A 10,470-nucleotide genomic window follows, 5' to 3' on the forward strand; every position below is an offset into this window, starting at 1 on the left:
TTCATACCCCATTATTAAAAACCATCATTTTCTCTTTTTTCGGCCACACCCATAGCATATGGAAGTTCCCAGGCCAGGGAAAGAATCTGCACCAGAGCTTCAACCTACATCACAGCTGTGGCAACGTGGATCCTTTACCCACTGTGCCACAATGGGAACTCCCTGAATTTCTTAGTTACTGTCTTTGAATTTGTCTTTTATAAATGAAGTCTGATGGGACAATAGAACACACCATCTGCACTGGGCTTAGAGCCTCAATGCTCCTCTGGTCCCAACCCCTGCTGCCTCCCTGCTCTGAGGGTCTCCAGGTCCCACCAGGCCTCCCCTTTGCTCCCCTTCTCCTCTTCCTCCCTGTGGCCATTGTCACCTTCTGCCAGAAGCAGTGATCAGTACAATGGCAGGTGAGGCCCACATTCTGCTGTCACCCTTCACCCTGAGCAGGACAATAGAGGGGGCTGGAGACAGGCTCCTAATGTGACAATGCAGCAGCCATCTCCACCAAGGCTGGCAGCCCCACAGCACATTTAACAGGTGATGACGGGTGTCTTGCCTCCAATCTGCATCCCTGTATAAAGCCTGTCCTGGGACAGAGGTAGCAGTTCTTTGGGGACCTCCCATCGCTGTGGGGTGGGGAGGGGAGCCTGTGGGAAGGGGAGATTGCCTGTCCCACCCCTGGCTGGGGGCCTGCATTTTCATTTGCACTAGGCTTACCACATTTCACAGCCAGCTCTGCCTCTGAGATTCCCTGAGCCGCTGCCTGGACCACTCTTTCCATGGGTGGTTCTTTCTCACCCTGCAGGTCTCAGCTCACAGATCACCCCTCAGATCATCCTGCCCTGCTCCCTCCCCAAAGTAGGTCTAAACTGTTCTTTTTGCTTTCTTCAGATCACACTTTGAAGGAATAGTTTTGTTCACAGGGCTTGTATATTTCTTAGAGTGACTGATACAGCCCTTTAAGTCACTCATTGGCACAGAGGGGACCTCCAGGGAGACAAGGTAAGTGAGCAGAAGAGTGTGGCTCTGAGCTGACTGACGCCCGAGTTCCTTCCCCAGCCTCACACTTGCTGTTGCCTCTCCTGCCCTCTCCGATCTCTCTCGGTGCACAGAGGGAAGGTCCTTGTCTCAAGAAGAAAAGAATGATTCCCTCTATGTTTCTGTTCAGTGACACACTTTCTCCTGGGGTGGGATGGGAGCAGGAAGGACTTGAGAAAAGATATAAGAAGTTCTTTGTTTTAAAATAGCAGAGAACTGCTGGTTGGTAGTCTCCCCAATTTTTATTTATTGAAATGTCTGCCTCTAGTTCCTCTTGAGTTCATGATGGACAATGGAAAGCCTTGCGGCCACTGTAGAATCAACCATGCATTCATTCAGTGAGTCTTTATGCAGCACCTCAGGGGCATAGCCTGGGAACTGATTAACTAGGAGGTCCTGACCCTACTGCACAAGCAGGATCCGGAAGCCCCCAACTGCATGAATCAATGCCTGTTCAGTTGGTGTCATGGACCGAATGCTTGTGTTCCCCCCAAATTCACATGTTGAGGCCCCAGTTTCCAATGTGATGGTATTTGGAGATGAGACCTTTGGGAGGAATGGGAATTAGGATTAGATGGGGTCCATTGAAATTAGCACCCTTATAAGAAAAGACATTGGAGAGTTTTCCCTTACTTTCTCTGTCTCTCCCTTCCTTCCATCCTCCGTGTGTGTGTGTGTGTGTGTGTGTGTGTGTGTGTGTGTGTGTGTGTGTGTCTGTGTCTGTGTACAAGAAGGCAGCCTCCTGCAAGCCAGGAAGAGAGGAAGAGCACCCTTTCCAGAAGCTCTCTCCAGGAACTGACTTGCCAGCACTGTGATATTGAACTTCTCAATGCTCCAGCACTGTGAGGAAATCAAATCTATGGGATTTTGCTGTGGCAGCCTGAGCAGACCAGACTGTGGGATACCTGGGAGGTGCCATGGGGGTACCTGGGGACTTGGCACTTGGGGCAGCGGCTACTCAAGTAACAGAAAGATTTCAGCATATTTTAACAACTGGTGCAAATATACTGTGATGTACCAGAACTGTTCATGGAATTTACATTACAAAGGAGGCAAACATGCAAAATAAATAGTATGTCAATGGTTTTATGTGCAATGAAGGAAAAAAAAGGGCAGAGGAGAGATGAGGTAACACCATGGAAGAGGGAGCTTGCTATTTCATGTTGTAGGAAGGAGTAAAGAGAAGGAAATGGCATGTTCTGCATTCTTTGAGGGCACTTTCCACAAGTTACACACTACACTTAAAGCCTATTGCTCAAAACTTAGTCACACAGCTGCCACACCTTGCCGCAAGAGAAGACGGGAAATGCAGGCATCATTCTGAAAAGCCATGTGCACAGCTACTTGTGGGGAAGTGAAGTCCGTTACTGAAGGTGCAGAGAATGGATACTGGGGAATAACCAGACACAGTATGGGAATAACATGATTGGATTGTGTGTAGAAAGATAATTTTAATAGATCTGTTGAGACTCCATGGGTCACTCATGTTTGTGGGTGTCCTATGAGCAGAGAAACCAGCTGCATTTTTTCTGGACTATCTTTGTAAGGATGCTGGTAAAGCGAATTTCCTGGAAGACAGAGTGTTTCCTTGTGGAGCAAAGTGCAGGGGTGTTGAGTGTCCAGGATAATAAAGATAACATTTCCATCTGTAGAAGAGGTCGGGACCTATGGACCATTATGAAATATGTGGGTTCCCTCCTGTAATATAACCCACCGCCTTCTCAGGTGTCACTGGCCCCCTTGACATTGACCTGTGGGAACTGGGGCCCAGGAAAGCAACATAAACATGCATATTTATTTCATTATTCCCAAGTATTGAAGGAAACTGCTAGCTTTATAATGAAGAAATCTGGCCAATACCATGTTCACTAAGGGGTCAACCTACGCAACCAATATGGGACAAAGTGACATCATGTGCCCTTAGTGTAAGGCCCTGAGAAGACTCAATACCATCTGTTTTCTTGTTTAAAAATATATAGCTTGGAGTTCCCATTGTGGCTCAGTGGTAACAAACCTGTCCAGTATCCGTAAGTATGCAGGTTTGATCCCTGGACTTGCTCAGTGGGTTAAGGATCCAGTGTTACCATGAGCTGTGGTGTAGGTCGCACATGTGGCTTGGATCTCGCAGTTGTTGTGGCTGTGGCAAAGGCCAGCAGCTGTGGCTCCGATTTGACCCCTAGCCTGGGAACTTCCATATGTTGTACATGAGGCCTTAAAAATCAGTAAAATAAAAAACATATAGCTTGATTCTAATGATGAGGAAAAACAAATCCAACCAAGGGCTATGCCATAAAAATACTAACCTCATGAAATCAGAAAAGGATGGGGGAACCCTTCTTCACTGCAGGGAACTAAACAGACGGGGAAGAGAGACCCTGGCTGGGTGTGAAGGCGCAGTGGCTTGGAGACGTTAAAAGTCACGCATCCACATTTCTGTTTAATGCCTCAGCCAGCAATGACTCAGTGAGGGCTACTCGTTACAAAGTACACTGAGACTTGCTGGGCAAATCCTTTAACAGCATTTCTGTCCTAAAACTCAAAGACCTGCGCACCCCCAGTTGCAGAGCCCCCTTCCCGAGGTAGGCACCCTCTCAACTTCTCCTTCAAGCCTCACTACAGCAGGGGCTGTCAAGCCACTTAAAGCTCAAGCCTGGCTTTCCAGAAACAGCCAGGGACCTAGAAATGTGTTACTGGAGGAAAGAAGGAAAGGGAAATATAACCAGAGGCCGGCCCACTGGCACCCTCTCCTCTCTTTCTCTCCTGAGAACAGAGGGCCCCCTTTCCTTACTCTGATCCTTTGTCATTCTCACTCTCTGTTCAGGGGAAGTTGAGTCTGTGGTTTATCTCTGAGTTCTGGAATGAGTCAGACATGGGTTTGGATTCCAGAGTCTGCATCTACCAAACAGGAAGAATAACACGTCTTCCTGAGAGTAAGTGAACATCGGTGAGATAACACACCGTGCTTAGCATGTGAGCAGCGGAGAAAAGGGTCAGCTCTTCTTCCGGAGGAGTGTCTGAACAAGGACGGGGACTGGGCATCTCCATTCCTGGTGCCTCTCGGGCCACCCTGGGGAGGTTTCCAGTCACAGAGCCGAAGGCCTGAATGCTGTGGGGAGGAGGCTGGAGGAGGGTCTCTGGGACTTCACTTGTGTAAGCTGCACACCTAAAATAAGCCCAGGAGGAAGACTTTGGGAATCTCCTACCATCTTCACTGTGAATGTCCTATTTATAAAGCTGAGTCACGGCAGCCGTTTTTTCACAGCCACCCAGCATGTGGAGACAGGCTGTAACAGGAAACAAGGAGCACGCCCAGGAACAGGGGCCTCACCCACCCGCAGGCCGGGGGGACGCCCTGGGTCCAGCCTGGCCCGGCTGCTCCGCTCTTGGAAGCACCTGGACAGGCTCAGGACACTGGCGTTTCTGGACCAGGTTTTCTTGCTCTCATCCCACTGACCCCGTTTCTGGCTTCTTTCCTCCAAAATAACCTGCTCTGTTTGGGGTTATAAACTTCCAAAGGAAGTCTGGCCTCTTCACTGCCTACTTACAAGCAGGGCCAGGCCCATCTCCCTCTGAGACCCAAGGGATCCAGCATCTGAATGGACTGAGGGCATCTGGCTACTTGTCCACATGAACACCCTGGCCTGCATGCCTCTGCTCACCCCAATCTCTGTGTGAACAAAGCAAGTCCTAGGAGTGATTCCTGAAGTTCACGTGTGTGGATGTGGAAAGGCAGGGAAGGGGCCAGTAGGAGCACAGAGGTCAGCCTAGCCCAGTGCCCTGGCCGTGCTGCTCAGCCTGTCCTGGGGAAGCCCTGGAAGGAGGGGGGCTTCCTCACTTGCCAACAACTGGAATCGGGGTCACTAAGCCCTGCCTGCCCCAGCAGCCTGTCAAATGCTGTGCGGGGCAGAAGGCAGCCCACTTTCCCCGCCTCTCAGGTGTGCGGAGAAGTTTCCAAACCAGAGTGACTTTAACAGGCGGCCACAGTTATTCATCAAACAAGGCAAACCAGCCGGGCTAAAACGTTCTCAACCCGACTCACCCTCTGTCAACTTCCTTTCAGGATCAAGTGTGGGGCCGTCACCCTGGCTGTGCCTTGTGGATCTACCTCTGACTCACAGGAGTCCTAGGGATCCTGGAGGTCCAGACCCCAGGAGTTCCTGGGCCCCCTTGCTTTGGGTGCTGGGGTTGCAGCAGCGTGGGTGATGAGGGTGGCATGGGGTTGGGTATCTACCACTTGGTCAGTGTGGGCCACTGCTGGGAAGGGCTGCTCCCAGGTGCTTGAGCTCCTCCCCCATCCTTTGTCAGGTGACCAGTGGTCCCCAGGGCTTTGGGCAATACTACTGGATGGTGGGGCTGTGGTCCAGCTACCCTTCTGGCACTGAAGACTCTGGCCATATACTGTCTCTGAGAATTTCTGGGCCCCTCACTGACCTCCTACCCCCTCAAAGTCCCCTTCAAAAGAGTCTTCCCCTTTCCGCTGTCTTCCTCCTCCTAAATCCCTCCCTCTCTCTTTGGGTAGAATCCCCTCCCCTCCCCTTTTTTGTCACCACAGAACATTCAGCCCCCTTTTCTCCCACCACAAGGGTCTGTGGCCTGACTCCAGGTCTGTGACGCTGTGGAGACCCAGATAGTCACCTCCTAGAGGCCCGACCCCGCCCCACAGTAGGAGGAAGAAACATTTTCCACTCCTACTGCATCATCCCCCCACTGCCCGTCATCCACCCACCCCAGATATTAAATGGGGGGGGGGATTTCTTCTTATTGCAGCAATGGAAAAGCAAAAGGTCAACGTGAAAAAAAAAACAAAAAACGAAGGCTCCAACAAATTAGAACTGATAAGGATCAGTAAGTTTGCCAGATATAAAACGACCAGGTACAAATCGACAGGATCTCTCCCCAGCCATCCCTGCAAGGAAATATTACTGAAAAGGTACCATTTGTGACAGCAACAGGACTACAAAATATTCTATACAGGAACTTCCATACAGAAACTTTGAAAATTCTCATAAAGGAAATAGACAATGACCTGAGTAAATAGAGCCCATTCCATGTGTTTGAACTGGATGCCCTAAGATAGGCTGACCTCTCTTGGGTGACTATAAAGACCTAACTGAATTCACGATTAACCTATAAATTCAGCACAATCAAAATTCCAGTTGGATTTCTTTTTGAGGAATAACAAATAAATAAACTTTTAAAAAGAAGAGTAAAGAAGGGAGACTGGCTCAATCCAACAGGCTACAAACCCATCATAACAGAGCTGAGTACTGGCTCAGTGCCACAGAGACCAGTGGGACAGAATAAGAAACACTGCAACACACTTACAGACAGTATGTGTTATATATACATATCACAACATCACATAAAAACACACCTCAGCAGGTTTAGCCATGAGTTAAATTTTTTTGGGATATTCTGTGACCCCATTAACCATTGTAACAAGCACACCTGAGGAACAGCCTTGATAGCAGAAACCTGAGGTCCCTGCATGACTCAAAATGAACTATGTGAAAATGTCCCTGTGAAGAGAATAGCCCTTAATGTCCACAGGCTTAACTTTCTGGACCTGCCTCCCAAAGGCAGCAGCAACAACACAAGATGTAAGCTGTTGAGGCCCAGAAAGCTGAAGCAGTCCAGGACACAAAACCACAGGAGACCAGCCCTCTCCACATGAAAATCAGGCAGCTGATGAGAAGGTGAGCTCCACCTGCCAGAGGAGCTGGAGGGTGAGCCAAAAAGGAGAGGGACTGAGGCGGAAATGAAAGACAGATTCTACAAAGCAGCCCCATTCTAAGTGTCCAGCAACTTTTACTTCAACTAATCCATGCAGCTGTTCAACTCGCCTGAATTCGCAAAAGCATAAACAACTTTAAGAAAAATATGGCATAAAAAGAGAATCTCATAAATTGTGTTTCCATTCTCTTTACCCATCACTCATTTAGCATTTCTATGAAATAATATCTTTTCCCTCTGTTTTAGGCAGGATTAGTCTAGGTTGTGCTGTAGTAACAAACAAACCCCAGCTCAGAGTGGTTTTATCTTGATACCTGTTGAAGCTACAGTAAGGGGTGTGGCAGGTTCAACACACTATAGTCTCTGTTTTCATATGTTTGAAAATTTCTGTAATAATTTTTTTTTTAAATCTTCATGGCTTAGAACAACAAAATTTTGTTTCTTGTTCCTACTATATGCCCACCATAGAGATTCCCATTTGTCCTCTCTGAGAGGCACAGGCTAGTGAGCTTCTGCTGTCTGCTGCATTGCTGGTACACTGAAGAGGAAAAGAACCCTGGAAGTGTGGCGGGGAGAGGTGGCATGTGATGATACTTAATGCTTTTGCCTGGAAGCAAAACCTACCGTGCTACTAATGTTTCATTGCTAAAGCAAGTCACAGAACCACAATTCTGTGGCTCAGGAAAATATGGCTCACCTACATGCTCAGTAGGAGAACTGAAAATATTTGGTGAACAGCATTAATGACTGTCACAGCTTTGAAGACATGTGAATCTAGGAATTAAAGGCTAAGAGGTGCTCTGATACATCAAAGTTTTTATGAGTGGATTTCAATAGTACCCCACCCAAAGGCTCAGCTTTTGCCTTATGATAAAACACTCAACATTATACCAAGATTGGGAGTTCTACAATGTCAAGAACAATTTGTCTTTATCTTTCTTTTTTTTTTTTTTTCTGTCTTTTTATGTCTTCACCAGCGGCATATGGAGGTTCTCAGGCCAGGGGTCTAATCGGAGCTGTAGCCACCAGTCTACACCACGGCCACAGCAACGTGAGATCCAAGCTACATCCATGACCTACATCACAGCTCATGGCAACATCAGATCCCCAACCCACTGAGCAAGGCCAGGGATTGAACCTGCATCTTCATGGATACTAGTCAGATTCACTTCTGCTGAGCCATGATATGGGAACTCCTGTCTTTACCTTTCTAATGCAGAGCACCTGTTCTGTCCCTACCAGATACTAAATTCAGATCTGCTTGGAAGCAAGCAGTGTGACCCACCAGACATTTCTTACGTAACCCATTTCTCATCTTTGTTCCTTCCATTACCAAACTCTGTTTTAGGTCATTTCCAGGTAGAGTGGGGAGGGGCTGCTGCTTTCCTAAGCCATGGGGTTATTGAGGTGGTCCTACATGGCCAGTCTTTCTCAGCCGAGAGCCCTGAGCCTAAACTTACTAATGTCAGGGGCTCGAGAAGGGAACCTCCAGCCCAAAGCACACATCATACAGGTGAGGAAATGGAACCAAAGCGAAAGTAACAATTTCTATTTGCTTTAAGAGTCTATCACTGGCAGTGTGCCTGGTGGTGTCCTGGAACTGTCTCTTGCTTCAACAGTGTTAGGACAGATAAGATCCCATCAAGCCCCTTCTTTCAGCCTCCGACCAGCCTTCGATCTCTTTTCCAGTTGCAACCTTCAGAATCAACCAAATATACATCCTCTGCCCTCAGGACCAGACAGCACCATTTTTTGAGGTTAGTTCCTTATTGTCCATCGACCGTGAGCTCCCAAATTCATCAGAATTGTTCCACCGAGAAGAAAGCCGTCACCAACTGCCAACCGCCTGGTCAACGGGTATATGTGGGCCTCCCACACCTACCTCTCCATGGGCGTCTTTCCACCGCAATGATGTGGTGCTGGAGGGCCTGGGCCACTTCTTCCATGAGTGAGTCGAGGAGAAGCGTAAGGGCCCTGAGCGTCTCTCAAAGATGCAAAACCAGCACAGTGGCCTCACCCTCTTCCAGGACGTGCAGAAGCTGTCCCCAAGATGAGTGAGGTGAAAGCCTAGACAGCATGGAGCATGGAAGCCACCACAGTCGGGGAGAAGAACCTGAACCTGGCCATTTGGGTCTGCCTGCCCTGGGTCCTGCCTGTGCAGAGCCCCAGCTCTGACTTCCTGGAGAACCTCGTCCTAGATGAGCAGGTGAAACTCATCAAGAAGATGGGCGGCCAGGTGACTAATCTCCCAGACTGGCAGCATCCAGGTGGGGCTGAGCAAGGAGCTCTTTAAAGGCTCACCCTCAAGCATGACTGGCAGCCTCCTGAGCCCAGGGAGCTCTGGGGAGCCCCTGTGCACCCCAAACTCCTACCTCCCACCCCCCCATTCCAGTGTCAGGTCTTCTGCCTGTGCCTCATGCTGCAGCCACTGGGCAGCTTTTAAACTACCCTGGAGCCCTTGCCCAAGCCTTGGACCAAGTGGAAACAAATAAAAAGAAAAAAGTCTCTGACCTATGTCCCTTTGCCTTAGCATTCTCCAAAATGCTTGTGGCTGAACTGACTTTGCAACTCCAATCTGCAGCTCTATCTGCCATATTGTGTCCAGCCATGCTGTAAATTGCCATGTGTTCAACAAAAGTAAAATTAACAGAGAGAAAGAGTTGTTTATATCATGCCGACAATTCTGCCTGCTATTCCACTCAGTGAAGGGACATGAATCTGCTGTTCCTGGTGGGTCTTGGCTCCCGCCTCCTTCTCATCAAAGAACCAGCCAGACTTAGTGCAGCTCTAGCACAGCCCCTAAGACACAGGCCAGTCCTTCACCTGGGGATCCAGTGTAGAGACAAGACTCTGTGCTAACACTGGGGGCGGGGCTGGGGGAGGAGGGGCAGGAGTGAAGGTGGTCCTGGTAGAAATGGTGTCACGGTCTCTATGACATGCCAACTTCTGACTGGACTTCCAAGGGTCACTGGAACCATCCTCACAGTCCTTAGATCCTGAGCCTGGGTGTGATGCGATCTGCTGGAGTTGGGCTGCCAGGAAAGAATCCATTCAGAACAGCACATGTGTTCAGTTACCCTTTGGTGAGCTCTTGCTGAAGCATCTTACAGGCAAGGGAGCATGGAGAGAATGAAAACCTAAACAACTCTATTCATCACTAGACTACAAAAATCATTGAAATATTGATGAATTTAAAGGCTTAATGACCCAGCAAAGATGGGAAAAAATGCTTAAATGCAGATCTCAGTCACTAAAAATGCATTTTGCATGCCACATTTACCTCCAATGAAAATGGGGAGAAATTACATTCAGGGCCAGATTGCCGCAGCTCCCAGGGAGGGTGGGTTAGAAAAGCGAGGGACAGTCCTCACTGAGTGCCCAATGAGGTGAGAGTTCTCAGGGGCTTGGCTGGTCTTTCTGTGGAGCCTGGTGGCTGTCACCATTTAAAACTGCAGCCGATTCGCCACTCCAGAGACTCCCGAACTGTGCAAGATGGAGGAAGCACTTTCCCAAAAAACTTCTGCTCACAGGGTAAGATGCTAGAGAGTATCTGGCTTGGCGGAAGCATCAAGAGGTAGGGCAGCTGGAGAAAGGCATATGGTGAGAAACACTGAGGGGATCAGCTTACTGGAGAGACATTAGTCTCCTACCAAAGCATGTTTCTTCTCTCTCATCAGACCTCAGTACTGCATGAGCTTGCTAGGG

At 48.8% G+C, this 10,470-nt stretch overlaps 1 long non-coding RNA gene across 1 annotated transcript in view; it reads right to left on the minus strand.

The window, feature by feature from the left end:
* The window catches only part of LOC110262124, a 103,478-nt gene extending 93,008 nt beyond the window's left edge, over positions 1-10,470 (minus strand). Inside the window, exon 1 of the long non-coding RNA XR_002346705.1 lies at positions 8,648-10,470. This is a non-coding gene — a long non-coding RNA (uncharacterized LOC110262124). The remainder of the gene's footprint in view (positions 1-8,647) is intronic.

This window comes from Sus scrofa, chromosome 1 (genome assembly GCF_000003025.6).
Source record: "Sus scrofa isolate TJ Tabasco breed Duroc chromosome 1, Sscrofa11.1, whole genome shotgun sequence".
Classification (NCBI taxonomy): Eukaryota; Metazoa; Chordata; class Mammalia; order Artiodactyla; family Suidae; genus Sus; species Sus scrofa.